Source organism: Puntigrus tetrazona, chromosome 1 (assembly GCF_018831695.1).
Source record: "Puntigrus tetrazona isolate hp1 chromosome 1, ASM1883169v1, whole genome shotgun sequence".
Lineage (NCBI taxonomy): Eukaryota > Metazoa > Chordata > Actinopteri > Cypriniformes > Cyprinidae > Puntigrus > Puntigrus tetrazona.
In genome coordinates, this window is record NC_056699.1 from 31075894 (window position 1) to 31092080 (window position 16187).

A 16187-nucleotide genomic window follows, 5' to 3' on the forward strand; every position below is an offset into this window, starting at 1 on the left:
GTCAGTTAATTGGGCTAAAAATAAAACAGACTAACTGAAATAACCTGGCTTATTTGGTAAATTTGTTTTATAGAAGAGGCCTGTGATGCTGGTGAGTTATGTGGCCATTGTCAAGCCTGCATGTTTGATTATGCATCATGTTTTTGTTGAAAATAAACTGCAATGGTTCACCATTTGTTGCACACAACATATCAGAACACGTAGCTATTGTTTAAATTGCCATATAACCATACTAGTCTTTTATTATTATTATTATTATTATTAAACATGTTAAAATGCAAACCATTTTCTGTGAAGGTTATATTTTTGGGTTGGTTAGGGGATAGAAAATATTGGTAACACTTTCTATGCAGCCGCATTTATAATACATCATAAGTGTATTATAATGCACACATAAAGCATTGTAAAAAAAAAATGCTTTATAACATCTCATGGATAATCATAATTTGTGATTATAACTTTTAGATTATGATTATTTCTAAAACACAATGAACACCACATTAAATCTACTTCATTTTTAATAGCCTATATCATATCTTGACACGTTTATTTAAACGTGCTGCACATCTCGTGAGTGGATAGGTGCTGAGTGTTTTTAGAGTGTTTCCTGTGAGGCTAATATTCAGGCTAATGTGTGCTAGCTAATATTTTTAACTGAACAAAATGCAATGTTTATTATAGAAACCCAAGAGTAATAGTAGACTTAGGTAGGGTAGGTAGGATTTTCACGTACTTGCCAAGTATCCTCAGTATGTCCGCTGAGGGAAAAAAGTGTTAAAAAGTGCTATAATGTGTTAGCATATATTTAGCAAACACACTACTAATAGTCTAATGAAGGCTATTCTAATGAATCTGTCTAAAGGGTAACATCAAAATAAACTGATATTATATTTAAAAAAATGTTCAAAGCATATGTATCATATCTGATCTGATTTCTGATCTCATGGCTGATTGAGAAAAAAAATAGCATTGTTATTATTATTACTTATAAGTGGTATCTGTCTTTAAATAAAGTAAAATAGCTTTTTATGGGCTTTATAATGCAATATAACTATGAGCATAATATAATAATGAGAATTATAATCCATTGTAAAATAAGTGGATGAGTCATGTTCATTGCAGTGCCATTCATTATAATGCCTTAAGAATACCCTTATAATGTATTAGAAATACAGGCGGCATAGAAAGTGTTGCCAAAATATCACTGGCTCAGTATAAAACCTATGGAATATCCTCATAATCACAGGTGCAGCAATATATATATATATATATATATATATATATATATATATATATATATATATATATATATACTATGTGAATATAGCAAATAAATTATATACAGCAATGGAGTACCATTGAACAAGTTCTCTCCGTATTCTGACTGCAGGCAGTGCTGTAATTTCCCAGACCTGCAGAGGAGCTACACAAACTCTCCAGAGGCAAACTATGCAGTTTCTCATTCCTAGCCGAAGCCACTTGTTACTAGGGTCTGTGAAACAAAACAGAAAATCATCCGAATGTTCACTTCCACGCGATGCACCTCCCGAATGCTTCACGGATGCACCGCATCAACTGTTTCCAAGATTCTTTCAAAGCCGAGATACGTACTTGTTCGTCAAAAATAGCTCTCCTCGTGTTCATCGGAGGAGTAAATGCTTATAGCCTCTTATTTCATCCACAGTGGGCTGAGTTCAAGTACCGCAGTTTGGGTTTTAGTGCTGTGTTATCACCAACCACCTACACGAAGACTCACATATGCACACACACACACACACTCTGATATGCACATATAGGCTCTCAGGGGGAGCTGAGGAGATGGAGAACACACTAGGGACGGAGGCAGGTGTATTTTTAGCTGCGTAGTGCAAAAGAGTTAGCAGAGAGCTCTTGTCAATGCTAAGCAGGACATTTCATCCATCTGCTGTTACGTATCGTTGTGTGTGTGGTGGTGTATCCGTGCAGCCGAGTGCTTTCAAGTGTAATTATCTCACATTACCTGTCCGGTAGTGTGAGGATGATTGTGGAGGAGGAAGAATCAACGGGGTCTCACTTCCTACTGCCTGCATTGGCAGTGTCCTGAGTGAAATGGAGCCTCATTATGGGGCGTTCACACTGACAACGATAAATCGCTGAGGTCGCTGAAGCGCTGTGCCATCGGTTTGTAGTTGGTGGTGGATCCCTATTTCCACTCCCATTGGCAGTTGTTGCACTTCGTCGCTGCTCATTTGCATCGACTTTGCATCCAGACTGATTGAAATTGAATGATTGGCCAATGATGAACAGCCCTTTAGTACACATCATAAATGCGGTTGAACCGTGTGTTATATACGTGTGCTCTGCAGTCATTACTCACAATTAGTTTCAAGATGGCCCAGAGAGGAACAGCAGAACACTTTTAGTATAAATATATGTAGCGCACACTAATTGCATGATTAGTTGTATTTGAATAATTTTTTATGTTATATTGTTTCGCAATGATTTTGGATATTTGTCATACGCACAAAAAGTACTTAAAAAAATAATTTATTAAGACATCAATTATGTATAAAAGTGTTTGTTTTTTAAAAGGCTTATAATAACCATTTATTTTGAATATTTTAAAACTTCAGTGTATTCTTCTATTCTTCTATTTTCAGCAATCGTTTCTTGAGTCTTAAAATGCATTAAAATTAAAATGCATTAAAATGATCGTAGTTTCTCACTATTATCAGTGGTCAAAACATTTGTGCGCATTATTATTTGTAGAAACTTTAACTTTTGTTTTTGGTAAATAGAAAGTTCAAAAGAAAAGCATTTATTTGGAAAAAAAAATATGTGGATAATGTAGTGCAACATTGAATTACTTTATAGTCATGTTTGATTAATTAAATTGAATGCATTCTTTGTAAATACAAATATGGATTAATTAAAAATATATATGCTTTGAGGGGAGTGAAAATGATGCACGATGCATTTGTTGAATATCTGTATATAATAACTAGAGTTTTGGTAAATAACATATTCCTTCTACCTATAAATGGCATGAAAATCATTATTTTAATTACACAAAATTGCACACGTCAAGTAAAAAATAACTGAACACTTGGTGTTTCTAATAAACAGTAAAAGTGTTATGGATTTCTTTTTAATAATGCAATATTTATTTATTTGTGAGTATATATTTATATACTTTTTACATATTTATTTATTTGTTTGTTTATTTCTTATTATATTTTCATATATTTTGAATATTTATTTTAGAATTGCAAAGCAATGCTGCCGACTTAGGTATCTTAGGAGGCAGTGAAAGTTTTGCCTGATTTTTGGAACAGAGTGAACAGAGTTTTGAATAAATGTCCTCACACACACACACACACACACACACTGAAACAGCATCAGGTATGTGCGTGCACACCTGCTCTTCCCTCGCTGTTCTTAGACATATTTGCACATCCCTGTTACCTCAACATTCTGTGTCGGTTCACAGCTGTCGCGATCGAGTCACCTTTTCTGCCAAATCAATCTCTCCCCAGTTCTTCATTCCCAACGCTTCCTCACTTCGGCAGCATTTACACACCCATTTAATGCTCGGCGCACGCGAACACAATAGATCTGGCTCAGATGTAGACAGGAAGCGGCGACATTCACTGTCGCAAATGTCTCGCAGCGGATGAATGTGTTAATTGCTTTTCCGCAATCCGCCGCCATTGCTGGACAAGGTTCAATGGGGTGCGTGTGCGCGAGAAAAAGCGTGACGGAGAGTGTTTTGCATGTGTTCGTGCGTGTTTGTCTTCCAGCGAGGCCCGGCCCAGAAGCTTGTGACATGCCCGAAACCAGACAGCCCTCCCAATTCAACGCTTGCCAGAATATCTATATGGCATGAATGTACAATCAGGCCCCTGGTTCCTCTCCAGAAAGCTCTAACAGAAATCAATAGTCATTCCCGGGGCTGATTATACAAAAGATCCCCACAATCCTCTTTGCAATTCCAATGCTTTCAGACCGCTAGGCCTCAGCGCATGAATTTGTCCTTCCCACCTGACAGGGACGTAAGTGATGACAGAACAGTTGACATCTTCTTCGTCTGTGTTCAGCGTATGAAAAGACAGATCTTTGCATCATATTCTGTTTTATTAGACGAGCCCGAATGACCTTGCTTTGGTGATGAAAATAAAGAAGTCAGCGCAGATGTGGAGAAATGTGCCTGTTCTCGTCTCTGTAGACTAAGTGGGTTTGCATTGATTGAGAGGGAGGCATAATCTATAGTCGTGTGTCAGGGGCTGGCAGAGACAGAGAGGAGAACACACACAGGTGTGTGTGGATGAAGGATAGACGTGACGATGTTTTAGTCTTTGTGAAACTCGATGATGTTCGGTTTAATCAGCGCCACAGAGGAGACGGGGGTTTGTGAATGCTTCAAGAAAAAGTCCTGTTGTCATGCTGTTCAAAACTGGTTCCTTTGCTTTCTTTCTTTCTTTCTCCACCTAAAGGGAGGTGATGGAAAAAAGATGGGATGGGAGGATTTTTGGGCATTTCGTTTTTTGCATTTCCAAGATAATTGCGTTCTCCCGCAAATCTTTTGCATTCCCTCGCGAAAAAATATTTGCGTTATTTCTCAAAGGTAATTACGGGGAAGAAAAAACTTGCATTCATATTCTGGGCTATTCTGCTTTATTAATAATATTATTAATGAGGTTGTTCATATCAGTAGTTTTATTCACTTTAGTAAGCGAAGCAATGAAATTAACGAAGGACCGAGTTCTTACTGAGGAGGTCTGGATCTTCATTCAAAATGGTGCTTAAAAAGCACAATGTCGGGATCACGAGGAAGGATTGCGAAGGCAGCATCATGATGCCTTCTGATCGATCTTTCTGACTTGGTTTCTGTGAAGACCAGCGTGTTTGCCTCTGGAATAAACACTACGTGCACGAATGAGTGGGCGGGGATAAGCAGGCGTTGATCTTTTGAGGAGGCGGTGCTTATGAACACTGTAAAATAATAGAGAAGAGCATTCCACAAGGTGCTGTTTTAACAGACTGCTTTCAATGTAAGCTATTAGGCTAGCAAAAGAGTTTTGTCGCTTTCAAAATATCAAGGGAATTTTGGTTTCTCTGTGCATGACCCCAATAAATAATTCATACACACGCAAACAAACAAACAAACAAACCCAGCAGAAAAACAACATTTTAGAAGGTTTTTTTAAAGGACCGTGTGATTCTGAAGACCGAATTCAGCTTTACATAACAGGAATAAAGTACCTTTTAAAATACATTTTTAAATAGAAAACTGTTATTTTTGTATTCATATTTTATTTTTTCTGCATTTTGCAAAACAAACAACCGGACATAGCAAATTTCAAACAGAAGTTTCAATCATTTTATTTTTAACATGATCTGTCGGTCAATTAAACATTTTTTAAAGAAGACTTACTATGTATTATGTGGATTAATTACTTACATTTTCAAGTCAAGCCAAGACAAGTTACTTATAGCTTTTGGACATCATTAATGTTCGCCGTCTAGATAAAAACTGCTGAAACAATATGTTTTTTTTTCTACGGAGCCCCTAAAGTGACGGCAAGGTAGGGAAAAAAAATGAGTTCTCTAAAGAAACTTTGTGTTTTTATTGTAAAAATCTTGCTAAGCGGACCCCAGAGAACAGTACAAAATATATAAATAAAAAACAAAGACATTTGATGAACGCTTTCATTTCATTTTACAAACATGGTGTTTTTGAGTCGGTCTGAACAGACCGTAAGGGTTCAAATTATTTGTGAAATAGCTGTTTCCTTGCTCTCCTGTATGCTTAATCATATTTGATAATAAAACCGAGTGAAGCGCAGGATGCCAGAACCCTGGAAACTGCTTGTTTATATTCCCTCAAAGTTGCTGTCAGTTATAAAATAAGAAAATGCTATTTACTTGACAAACTCTACATCATTAAAAAGGTCTCAAGTTACAATTTTAACCTCAGTTTGACTGTAAAAATCCTCTAGTAACAGTAATCCATTCAGTTTTGCCAGGAGTCTGTACATTTAATATGAATATTAGCTTCAGATCTATGTGCTCCGCTAAACACTGCCCCTTAGGGCTTTTAGTCTACCATTGACCTTAACACCAACTGACCTCAATCTAATTTGTGTAGAGCATTGCTAGACAAATAAATAATTTTAATAATAATCAAAAATATGTTTTTTCACATTTTCAAAAAGTTTCAGGGTTTCCGCAAGATGAAAAAGTGATTCGTTTTTTCAAATGGCGAATGATTTCGACAAGCATGGCTTTCAGTGGTACAACAGTTATAAATTATAATAAAAAATGATGAAATGACATGCTAACGTTTGGTTAATGGATATATAAAAAGGAGTGGCGCTTAAATATTTCATCTCTTAAATGTAGAAATCTGTGAACAGGTCACAGGTCTCTTCCACCGGACGCCGATGACGACTTCTGCCGGGAAAGAGATGTTTTCTCAAAATGTGGCATAAATAAATGTTATTTAGGCCGGTTCATTTCTCTGCTTCTTTCTCTCTCCCTCTCTCCCACTCTTTTCTATGTCATTGGACATTAATCATAATCAGCATTCCATTGCTGTTAGTTATGGCCAGTGAATTTTAAAAGCCAATTCAATATTAAATATTTTGAGGGTTATTTCTACGGCCCGTGGTTATCCGTTGGCAGGGAGAGTTGATGGGGTGTAATAGCGGTTCACAGTTAATGCTGGCGGTCGTAAGATTAGTCCCCAATTCACTTTGCGTTGTCGAGCGGAAGCCACCGACCCCGTATCAGTTCTGCCCCTTAGATAGGCTTAGCACCAAAAAAGCTTGAACTGTGTTCAGATCAGCGCACAAAACACACAATAAAAAGCCCGATGCAGAGTTTGAGACACGTGAAATGCGAGCTTTATTTAGCTTATGGCATGAAATTCACGAGGGACCGTTCTCGCGATTAAATGATTATGTGTTCTTATGACATGTTCATAGCTGGCTTAGTTTGTTTCTAATTATATCTAATGGTTTCTACGCATTGCTATCTTGGGATTTAAATAGCTGTTCGTATCTTGTGGCGCTCCAGATGGTGGAGTTTTGAACGACCGTGTCCATGCGGTTACCCGGCGTGGAAGAAAGAGGAGAGGTGGAAAAGTTTGGTTATTTGCTTTCATCGACAACAGACGATGACGAAGTTTGACAGATTCAACCAAAACCGTGACCACATCTTTGAACAGATGGCAGAAATATCAGGACGATACAACGGACTTGGAAATGTAGCTCAGCATGCTGTTTGGCTTAACTTAAAAAAAAAGAATAAAATAAAATAAATGCATAAGGAGAATGATATGTTTTTTTTTAGAGACAAACCATGAAGCCCGTCTGCGTGTCAAGGTTAGCAGGCTTTAAAAATGAATGAATCGATGAGTGATCTGTTTTTTTATTGTAAGGAATGGATCCAAAACATCCACATATGAAACAAAAACACATGTTTTTGCATAAAGTTGTATTTAGACGACGTTTTTTTTAATTGTTTTAGATAACAATAAAAATACTGCTTAACCATATCAACAGTAAGAAAAATAATAGTAAAAATTGGTAGTAAATACTAGTAAGCAAAACAAAAATGAATTGTGAAATTTAAGCATAGTCATTTATATTTAAAGTGTACGGGGGGGCAATTTATTTACTTATTTATTGATTTATTAATGGATTTTTTTCTTCGCGGTTGCGCCACGCTTTAAAATATAAAAATAAAATACCAAGGGTACATCTCTAAGAACTTGCCACATTACGTGTTCATAGTTTTTTTTTAGATAATGTTATACAGCCTGTCATTGAACCAAGATACGGATGATGAAAGAGAAAGGTGTCAGAGAGGTAGAGAAGGTCATTAGTGCCTCTTCTCACCCGGAACAGGTGTTGTTTTAAGGATCCCTCTGAATGTTGAGTGGCCGTATCCTCCCCACCGGGGCTAGCTGCTTGTAATTAAAACTGACCGTAAAAAAAATCCACCGTTCACCTCCACTCCCGCATCCTCCTCCGCTTCCTCTCCTCCCCTCACTTATACCCTTTTTCCTGGCTCTCTCCGTCTCCCAGCTTGAGCTCAGGGAGGGAGGAAAACATGTGCTTGAGCTGTCAGGGCTGAAGCAGCAGATTGGAGCTTAGCGTGACGCTGCGTGAGAGAAACCGAGGAGAAGTGTACGGCCCGCTGGGGGACACAGGGTGGGAGACCCGGGGGTCCGGCAGGATCATAACCCATATGGGAAGAAAGGCCGGTGCCGGCTCCGTCTCTGTGACCGTGTCTGGGAGTAAGACGACAACATCAGTGCACTGCTGGGTTGTGTGTCTTCGGCTCCGTGTCTGTCTGCGTGTTTGTGTCTCAGTTTCCGATCGATAGTATTGACTGCGCACCCCTGCAAGGACACTAATGACGCTTTTATTGTCATTTCTAAAAGGGAAGCATTTCTCGGTTATCAAAGATTGCTCTTTTTCTGCAACTTGTTTACAGTCTGTCCTTTGTAAAACCCCCTCGGGCTTCGACTAGATTAAACTAAAACTTTGGGCCAATTAACTTTTAGCGAGCTATGATCTTTCCATTTGCACTTTATCACAAATCCATTGATTCGTATTCGCGCTTTTTTTTTTTTTTGTCAGCGGGTCATTTGTGAGCCGCGTCTCCCGTCTGGTAGTGAGAGATGAAACGGCGATGATAACCATATATACAGGTTCTTCCGCAGTAACAGTGGCACAGATGCGGAACGTGCATCATGTTTCTAATGGGACAATTAGACGAACATTTGGAGCCAGATGCCGCGAGTGTAGCCACGAACCTGATACAGCCTCTATCTAATGATAGATTGAAGAGAGAGCGAAATGAATCTTGCATCTACTCACCACACTGTTTAGCTCTTTGATGTATTTGATGACATTGAGCCTCTGCAGTGACGACACGGCTAGACTCAAGGCCTTTGCCTTTGTCGGCACAGGTCTGTGCGAACAAATGATAACAAACGGTGCAGATTTTGTCACGAATGCATGAAATAGATCTTAAGAAGCGCGCACACACAATGCGCTGATTCATTCCGTATCAGCCATTTATTCAAGTATGTCTGCAGTTATTCAGGGTAGAGCCCTGGCCGTCTGAGAGATGCTGCGCACAAATATGGCTTTAAAAAGTTGGCAAGGTTAGTGGTGTTAAAGTTTTGAGCTATAGAAACCCTAGTAGCAAATGAACTAGCTCAATTCCATCTAGTGGCAGCTATGTTTAAGCTGTGTTTGCTATTAATATGTACTATTATTGTTGCTATTGTAAATAATATAAAAAAAGTGTTGTTAAAAACTTGAGTCTAAAACAACTGTAAAAAAAAATATATATATATATATATATATATATATATATATTTTGTTCAGAAACGTATAAATAAATAATAATAAATAAACCTAGTTAAGTTAATAAGTAAATGGAAATAGAAGTACTTACATTGCTAAAACTAAAATAAGAATAAATTAAATCAAAACATAAATATAAGTACATATAAGATAGAATTCCTACAAATTAAACTAACAGTAAAAATCGACTATATAAATAGTATAAATAGTTCTATAAAGTATATAATTAATAATAAAACAACAGTGATTTAGAAAAAAAATCGAAATACATTTCCCAATTTTTAATGCATTTACCCTAAAAATAAATAAATAAATAAGCCTAGATAAAAAATTATTTTTCTGATGCCATTTTCGTTTTCACAATGCTGATGTCTGAAAAATGTCCATTATTTTCATTCATTCATTCATTTATACCAACAAAATAATATGTCATGGATTAAATTGGGTAGAAATACTCGGTAACAATTGCAAGTTAGCACTTTTGTACAGTGTATGTATTTTTATTTGCCTGAGACATCCCTGTGTATCATTATGGTATAATGGCATGAATGACACATAAAAACAAAATGAACAGTTAACTGGACACTTCAGACGTCAATCGGGCCTCATGTTCTTGTAGAGGGTGGTTCTCAAACAGAAAGAGCGAGTCAAAAGTCTAGCTACACAAGTTTAATCTTGGCATTAAATCTATACCTTCCAGGTCCCTCTGGATTCGAATGTCTATAGTCTTGATATGCTTCATCCCTATGCATTTTGATCATCACTGTATAGATTTCTGTCCACCATCAATAAGGTTGACCAGGCAGTGAGCTATAGACAGTACGGGGCTGTAGGACAGTTCTTCAATGTAGAATTTATTTCCAGAACATTCTAACAGTCTCTGCATGACTAAATCTTTCCCTGGATGACAATATTAGCTAGACGGTGATGTCCGTAGCATGTCTATGGCTTCTGCCAGATTAGGTGTTTATAAAGGGTAACCACACCAGATGCACCACCCAAAAGACAGCCCCGTATATAAGAACTAATAAATACATGAAAACGAGAAAAATTACTTAATTCTGCATTCTGCGAGGATGCACTAAATTGATAAAAGTGACAGTAAAGACATTTATAATGTTATAAACAGTACTTCCATAATTGGAATAGATTACATTTTTTTATTATATTTTAATTTGAAATTAAATTTATTAGATTTCATTGTACATTTTAAAATTTTATAACCTTTCTAAATTATTTGTTATCGTTTTATTAAAAAAATGCAGCCTTGGTGAGCCTAAGAGATTTTTTTTTTTTAATTAAAAAAAAAAAAAAATCTTATTCTCAGCACACACGTGCCATCCCTTGACCTTGAGATATATCCGTCTTCATAAAACATTTTGCGTTTTTTGTTTTTTGTTTTTTGAAATTTATAACCCAGTTAAAATTCTGGACTTCATGCCACCTTGAAATACCAGTGCAGTACCGATCGCCCATCTTAAACGTCGCACGCTGATTGAACATAGAAATGCATGTATGAATACAGAAAACAGCATCCATCTGCATTAGTCAGCTGCTCTTTCACGCTACTTGTGCATCAAGGGAGAATATATCCAAATGAGTCAGCCGTTGCTCTTGGTGCTGATGTTGTGGCTAGTCCTTTCCGCAGCTGCGGGTCCAGCTGTTATGGCCACAGCACCATATTGGGAGTTGCATCATGCGAATAAAAAGCAGCCAAGCATGTGGACGTGTGGTGTGACAAAGTGATCATGCATATGTGTGGATTTGACCGGAAAAGTGCATCAGGATGTGTCAGTTTACATGCTCAAAGGTGTGCAAACTGTTTTACAAATGTTCTAAATATGTGCGAACATGCGTTAGAGTGTGCATGAATAAATTGTTTTGTAATTACACGAAGGTTTGTGCAAGCATATTGCATGGAAGTCCTTGGGGACAGTGAGAGGGAAGCAATTTAAATCTGTTGCCATAAGTTCATTATGTTGTGGAGTGTTTGTTTTATGATAGGATGAGTGTGTGCACACTCAGATGAGAGTGGATTTCAAGAGCTAGTCATTTCAAATCTACACTGTTTAAAGTGGTAAGTACCATAATGGACAAAGGAACATGTGCAATAATCTGTTTTTAATGAGAGGTGAGTGGGTGGACTGACAGGTGTGGTATAAATATAGACTGACAGGGGAAAGTAGAATAGAAACAGCACGCACGATTCACTCAAAAATGAAAATTTGCTGAAAATTGACTCGCCCTCGGACCATCAACGATGAAAATGAGTTTGGAAAAATGCAGCATTATATCAGCATTATACCCCCGTTCGTGAAATATTACGGATAGGGGAACCCCATTTTAGTTGGAAGCCACAGTTTGAATCTGTTCCCATAAAAAAAAGCTAAATCATCTCAGTCTTGTATGGCCTGAGGGTAAGTGATTTATTTTTTTGTCAAATTTTAATTTCTGGGAGAATTATTCTTTTAATGATGATGTGAAGAAGTGGTTCGGGTGGACTGCGATTGGAGATTTTAGAGATTAGTATCTAAAGGAAGAATTTCGCAAGACGTTTTACGTGCTGCTACAATACGCTCGTTCTCTTGCTTGCTGTTCTCACAGTATGTTACGATGGCCTTTTGGTAGTCTAGTGAAAGACAACACAAATAACACTCCGGTCAGGTTGTCATTCAACCCCGCTAAGCTATAAACTGCAGGTCAAGTCGAAAAAATCGCATGCTGTTACTTTGACTTTCTTAAATCTAAGAACTCCCACATATAATCAATACTCAAGTTGAACGAAGTAGTTAAAGTCCTGTGCGTAATTGGCATCAAAACACAGTAGAGCTAATTAGACGATTGTTTCTTAAGAGAGGTTGAGAGGTTATCTGTGGCAAGACGTTTTTTGTCTGTTATCCGACTGGTTTATTGACCTCATCGGTCACCACATACTGACAAGGATTCTTTCAGCTGAAATCCTTTGGTTTCAGGTATGCCCTTTTTGTTGTTACATGTCAGTCTTCCTTTCGGAACTCTATTCTTGGTCTTTCAATCAATACACTCACAAGGCTATAAATTCTCCGCCGCTGTCTGTTTCATTAAGTGCTTCTGATTCTCAGAACAGTGTATCACCTCTTCTAGTGAATCTCCCCCCTAGCCACACTTCAGCAGGCCACAAAATCAATCAATACTGTAATTAATGCAAACACGCCAGGTGTTCTGTCTAGAGCTGAGAACCATGAGGGGAAGTTAAAGGCTTTGTTTTATCTCCGTGTAACATTGTGTGAAAATTTGTGACTCAGAAAATAGATTATTCTCGTTCACTTGACAACCGTTGTATGTTGGATTGATAAGATATGGGCATGAGTGGGACGTTTGCATAAAAAGAAAAAAAATTCAGGCAAGAATTAACTAATTAATAGCACGTCAGAATCCTTTAGCATCTGTGCGACTATATATAAATATAAGAATATACTATCGCTGTCCGTGGTGCTGAAGCGACAATCGGCCACCGTGAGAATATAGTATCTCTGTCCGTGGTGCTGAAGCGATAACCGGACGCTGTAAGAGTATAGTATCGCTGTCCGTGGTGCTGAAGTGATAACTGGCCACAGGGGAAACTGGAGCTCAGCGAGCAACTCAAAAGTTAGAATCACATTCAGATCGCTGTTTATCGACCCGTCGTAATGATCTAAACGATCATTGATCTTGCAGGGGCGCTAATAGTTGACTAATAGACTATTTAATCAACATCGTCACGCTGTCCTCGTGGGCTGAGTTCGGTCCAATGAGGCCAGGCACACGCTCGCTCCATGTATTTGCACTTCCTCCCTTCTCGTTCTTTTGCGGCAGCAGATTAGAGTTCACACGCCATTAGTCACGGTGGGGTGTTGCGCGCGGATCCCGCGCCGAGAAATCTTCTTTGTGTCAGGATCGCTTTGTCCCGCCGCGGCGGCTTATCTCCGGGACGAACGCACAATTACTTTTTAACGATTTCATGCCGGTTCATTACAAGAGCAGAGGCCCGAGCACAGAGACTTATAAAAGGTAATCAGACATAATTAAGCTCGCACCGGTGCCTATCGTACAGAAGAATGTGGTCAAACTTCAGTGGCGTGACCCATGCTATTATAGACCTAAATATCAAGAGGCCTTTTCCCATTAGCGTCTCTCTGTCTCTCTCTTTGTATATGAGAGTGGGTATGTTTTAAAATAATTCACAAAAATGCCTTTAAAGACACTATAGTACTAGATTTGGTCCAAACTTTATGTAATATATGCATTTTGACCTTGATTCAGTATTGACCCGCCACAAAAACAATTGAGAATATCTCTTTTCAAGTACCCAATGTCTAAAAGCCTAACAGCGCTCTTATGGCGGCACGAGGAAAGACAGAGTGTGGAAGCTTTCATCTTTTCGTAAAAGAAGGAAGACTCTGGCAGGTTTAAAGACACTACTAGTGCAAGTACATTATCAATCTTGCAAGTGACAGCTTCGTAGATGAGAGTCCAGGAGTCTCGTGGTGTGGAGAAAACCTAACAGCTGTGCTTCTTTTAACCATCATTTGATGTTTTCTTTTCCCAGCCAATCATCCATTTTTCATGTAGGAGACGAATCTTGTCATCTTCTCAGTGTTAGGTATGACGCTCTTGAAATCAAAAGCGCAAACAGGTTTTTGCTTGCTGCTACACACACACACACACACACACACACACACACACAGGGAGCGGACTATTGTAAAGCATTTACTGTATATGTCCTTTTCTTTTCTGCTGAGGAGATTCAGAAATATAGATCTTCTTTTTCACACAATAAAGGAAAACAGATGGTAAAATAATTTAACACAGCCATGGTGACAGCTCGACTCGAGTATTGTAAGAATTCTGAAATATAAAATCCAGCCTTCAGTAAATACAGTAAAAAGATTTAATGAACAAACATTTGATCATGAGAGGCTCTTTGCGTTGTTTATCCTGAAGTGATCATGTCAATTACAATATGTCAGATCTCTTTAGATATTTACTGATAAACTCTGACAGGATGCTAAATGAGATTGCAGCCCATACTGACTCTCAGTTATGAGCTTTCCCGAATGGACACTTAATATTCTGTCACACAAAAGCAGATAAAGAAAATGATAAAATGCGTATCAAAATAGTGTAATTGCTGTGTCGTATTTCAGAGAATTGTGTAACAAGTAAAGCGTGTAAACAAACAAAAGTGTGGAAGCAGTTGAAAACCGCAGCTATACACCTAAAGAAAACAATCTTCATTTAAATCGTGGCAAATGTTTTGTGTCTGATCAGTGAGAAGGGTTTGTCTAGGGCAGCAGGCTCTCAAGTGGCTATAGAGGCCAATCTTGGACTTTAGACGCTTTAGAGCAGATGGGGCAAGGAAAGATTGGGTGGCTGCTGTTGGATAATTGGACAGCCAGACCTTTCCTATTTTTGCGAATCTCTTGGGTGGTAATCCTCCATTCTTCCAAGTCCAAGAGGCATTCTTCCAACTCCCCAGCAGCTTTCTTTAAGATGGCTTTCTAACTGGATCTGTCTGCCGCTAGTGTTTCCCAGTTTTTCGGGGTCAATGTCAAAACGCAACAACTGTCGCTTGAGCTGATCCTCGTAACACTTACGTGGGGCTCCTCCATCACGCTTGCCCTGGCAAACTTCCCCATATAGCGCTGCTTTTGGCAATCTTGTGTCATCCATGCGTGATCCGTGACCTATCCAGCAAAGCTTTCACAGCAAGACCCATATATTCCGATCCCTAGATGAGAGACCCCTCGTATAATTGTAAAGCACTTTGGATGTACAGAAATAAAGTGCCGTACAAATATGTATTCATACTAAATGCTGTTTACTTGCATTATATTCCTTAAATAAATATTTAAATAAAAGTGTCTACATTTAGTGAAAATGTTGTGTGGTATAAGCATTTTGATATTATCAATTCAATTTTGGCCTCCCACAAACAAATACAAATAGTACTTTAAAAGAGCACTATATAAAAGCTTAATGGTGCTCTAGCTTAATGGTAGTCCGTGGAAAAGAAAGAGTGAAACAGTGTGGAAGCTTTTATCTTTTTGTAAGAGGGTGAAAACAGCAGTAGTATAATGCCATAGCAAAATAATAAATAAAAAGAAACAAAAATACAGTATATTCCTGACTACTGATTCATGTACAAAGCATGTGTACAGTATATGTGTATGTATTGTGGTTTTACTGTACTGTACTGTAATGTAAATAATATATAAATAGAATGTGCTGGTGCATTATATATAATATATATATATATATAAATTGCACAATGGGATTTAATTTAAATTCATTCAATTCAATTAAAATGTTTACTGTTAAAAGACAATTAAAACAAGATACTGTTTGTAAAATTTAAAAAAACCTTCAGCATCATGACTTTTATACTTTATATTGGCTACATCTGTTTCCATGCCTACATATTGGATGTTCACACACCGCTTGCATTTCTATACTGCCAAGCCGGCAAAACCTAATTCAAGTCGTCTCTCATTTTAAAATCCTGTTTTCTTCAAAACCTCATGTCTCCAGTCAATCAATAAATTACATTCAGCATATTGTGTATGCATGATGGCATCGAATGACCTTTAAATGGCTGTGCAAGAATAACCATCCTGAATTGATTGTACGTAGGGGATATGAGGGTGAAGGAGGGAGTTATTTTCACATTTGAGACCATTAGACGCCAGTTAGATGTCTGAATTACGCAGGCGTGACAAGCAGATATATTGTGGACTCTCGCCAGCAGGACATCGGTGAGCAATAGGATCCAGACCACGACATATAAATCAGGTCATGCATTTGCAC